Source organism: Pinus tabuliformis, chromosome 2_1, assembly GCF_031772625.1.
Source record: "Pinus tabuliformis cultivar Carrire ecotype Pingquan chromosome 2_1, CPIR1, whole genome shotgun sequence".
Taxonomy (NCBI): domain Eukaryota; kingdom Viridiplantae; phylum Streptophyta; class Pinopsida; order Pinales; family Pinaceae; genus Pinus; species Pinus tabuliformis.
The window spans coordinates 560,804,593-560,808,478 of NC_142299.1; positions in this window are offsets into that span (position 1 = coordinate 560,804,593).

A 3,886-nucleotide genomic window follows, 5' to 3' on the forward strand; every position below is an offset into this window, starting at 1 on the left:
TGGTCACCTCAAAAGTTGTCGGATGGTCACCTCAAATCTGACTCAGTGTATTGGTGTTGATTTGGGGTGGCATCGGATGTGCTCTAGCCACGAAATTTGGCGGAGAGGTTGGGGCACATGAGATCTCCAATATCCAGAAAGGGTTTTCGGTGATTCTAAATAGATCAGGATATATTAAAATAATTAATATTTTTAATGGAGTCCCTAAGTCTAAACTTAGGGAAAATAAAATATTAATATGAATCTATATTAGAGTGGTCCAAAAGACATGGATCAAGCCATATCTAATCTTAGCCGTTGATTAGGGACTTAATCTCGGCCGTTGAAATGTCAATAGGAAAAGTATAAGAGGAGGCTTGAGGATCACTTGGAGGGTACACCAGATGATCAGTCATTCTATTCTCTAGAGCAGGGTTTGCAAAGAGAGAGAATCAATGATCGAAAAGCAGCTGAGGGGCATTGAGTACAGAGAGACAGAGAGGCAGAAATAGTGTCGGGAGAGCAGCAGAGCAGCCAAAGAAAGTGACGTAGGAGCAGCCAGTGCTCACGCAAAGGCAGCTAAGTGTTGCGCAGAGCACCAGAGAGGCCAACGTAGCTGACGCAGAGGGTCAGAGCACTAACATAGCGCCAGCGCTGGGCTAAGATAGGCTAACACAGTCCAGATTGGGTAGAGGCTGGTGTTTTTGGGGCAGATTGGTGTTGAGTAGCTGCCGGAAGGATTATCCGAGGTTTTAACTCGTAGATTTGTCAAAAACTGAGAAGTATTTCTCCAGTAGAGTTCTGCATTTTTCGGCCATTTTTCAGTATGGAGGTATAAGACTCCTTTTGTGTAACTGATGATTGTACTCTTCTTTCTCATGCCACTTAATGAATGAAGGCCTCCCCATTGATCGAGCAGGGCTCGGAGACGTAGTCCAAATCGAACAAACTCTGTTATGAAGTCTCTGTCTTCTTTCATGCTTTATGTGTTTCTCCTCTTCTCTAATGTGCATATTAAATTTCTATGTTTAAGCTACAATTTATGCATGTAATTCTTTAATACATTTATAAGCAAAAGATTTTGGATCACATCCCTACTCCAAAATCATAGGTATGCTCACGGCCTTCTTCACAGGGGTTCACCTCCTAAACTCTCCCAAAATCCTGCAAGGAAACTTGGTAATCCCTCCTCTTGGACCACGACCATCTCTTACCTTTCGGATGCACTAGATCTCAACCTCTTTTTTGCAACCCTACACGCCCCTATAACTCGACCTTCCTTAAGGCTACATCTTGACTGCTCTTCTTCACCAAACGATCTCCCTCTCGCTTAATTACCTTTAGCCTCTCCTAGGCCTCCTTTAAACAGCTTCTCCTAAGCCTCTTCGGAACCCTCTAGAACTTGGGGGTTTTATCCACTTTAATTTTTCCTTTTAATTTTCCTTTTTAATTTCCTTTTAGAACTTTAAACTCCATATGTGTTTAAAACCCCTTCAGTTGGGTTCTTTGCCCACAAACTCCTTTTGTATCCAGACTTCACACAAACCCCAGATCTAGCCTTGTGGAGTACCTCCCAAGCTACACAATGCAACAAGCAACATCAAAAACTAAAGGTAGAAATGTACATGTGAAGAAATAAAGGGTATCTAAAGTGGAAAACTTCATGGAATAACTATGAAACTAGGAGGTAGCAATGCAAGAGATACGAAGATTGGAGAAGCACAAATGAAGGTAAGATATGGTAATACGATCATGAAGGTAGCTCTAGCATGAGAAACAGTGATTTAAGAGAGGAAAAATCAAAGGCTACATGAGAGATTGTTAGCACAAATCAAGCAAAGGTGTTTGTTGTGATGAGCTAGTGACATACTAGTGGAGACAAAAATATCTGACATGAGTACGTCAATTTTGGGAAAAAGAGAACAAAAGAATGAAAACAAGAAAAGAAAAAAAAAGTAGATATAGAAAGATAGAAAACTTGACACAAAACTAAGCTAGTACTAGCTAAGTCAAAGAGAAAGAAATTAGAGGAAGAATGTGTTGGATAAATGATTAAGCAATCCCATAGCTGAAATCTACGGGATGCAACCACCAAAACCACTCTTTTGAGGAAGTGACAAGGAGGAAGTAGCATGGTGACTAGAACCATCTCGGAAGAAGTATCTCAAGTTGGGCCCAACACAAAACAATGACCTAGAGGGAATCTATCACTAGTTTGGTGACCAAAAAAGGGTGAGAAAATATCTTTAGAGAGAGGCAAAAAAAATGGAAAAGACTAATTCATGCCATTACCATGAATAATACGCCCATAGGAGACTATTATTGCATGCTAAGAACTCAAACATGGTAATCCCATTGTCTAAACAAGCTATATACCTCCTCAGCTAATACTTTTGGTCCGGCTCAAGTAGAGGCAAAGGCAACACCAACTCCATATAAAGGAAAAGTGACAAAAGGTGAGAGAAGAAAGAAAAAGAAGCAGTTATTTTGTTGAAGCACCAACAAAGGAAAGATGCAGCAATACTGACATGGAGCTAAAAAGGCCAAGGGAACCTCAATGTTACAAAAATACCCACAAAGGTAACATGTGGTAACACCAACACACATTGCACACCTCGAAAATAGATCTAAGTCGAAGCTATTACAACATGTGTAAGTGATGAGAGAACAAATAGAGCCAAAGAAAAATAAACTATAACAAGAAAATTTGTACGTCATTTTGTGAACTATCATATGTGAGTATAGAAATAGGACAAAATCAAGCCAATGTCTGGCCTTAGAAATTCAGACGTCCACATGTGTGAAGTGAAAAGGGGCTAAATAGTTGGACAACTCCTCCAAAAGTGTTCATAAGTCCAACAAAGGGGATTCCAAGGTAAGAATATATCCTCATAATCATCCAAGTGACCTTGTTAATTGCAAAATAAATGGAAATAAAGGGCATCTAAAGTGGCAAAAGTTCATGAAATAGCTATGAAACTACGAGATAGTTATGCCCACGTGTAGCTACCTACGGTGCAAGACATACGAAGTGGTGAAGCACCAATGAAGGAAAAATTTGGAAATACAATCACCATGATAGCTCTAGCATGAGAAGAAGTGACTTTCGAGAGGCAAAAGCAAAGGCTACATGAGACAATTCTAGCCCAAAACAAGAAAAGGTGTGACTTGTGATGAGCTAGTGATATACTAGTGAAGACAAAGGCAAGCCAATGTCTGGCTCTAGAAGTTCAAACGTCCACATGTGTGAAGTGAAGAGGGGCTAAATAGGTGGACAACTCCTCCAAAAGAGTTCATAAGTCCAAGAGAGGGGTTTCCAAGGAAAGAATTGTGAAAATTTCTTAATCTTTACAAACAAAAATCCTACTGCAGTTATTGGTTTAACATCTACTTGTTATTTATTCAACAAGTTATTTAGTTCGATAAACAGTGATGCAAACACTACTGCATACTACACTAACATAGAGATCATAAACTGAAACTGTTAATTTTAGGCAACAATGGCATGTTCTATGCTTTAGAGCAATTTTACTTCAATTTCTTTATTAGCCCAATATCAATATTCAGTTTAGCAATCACATCAACATGATAGTAAAATGCAGATAGAACATAAACATAAACAATAGAAGACAAGCCAAGACAGGAGGACACAATATGTGGCACCAGCCAAGGACAAACCCCAATGTGGGGAAACCCTTGATCAATTATTCTTATAATCTTCAATAGTTCAGCACAGAGAGATAGAACAATTTACAAATCTGATAATTTATGACAGCAACAAAAGAGCCCTAACCAAAAAAGTTAAAGCTGGTCAATAGGGAAAATTTGACCCTCAACAAATTGGTCAACTTTAGTCAACTTCGGCCTCCAAACAGCAAGATGAATCAGCCCTCAAATCAGCCAAAAA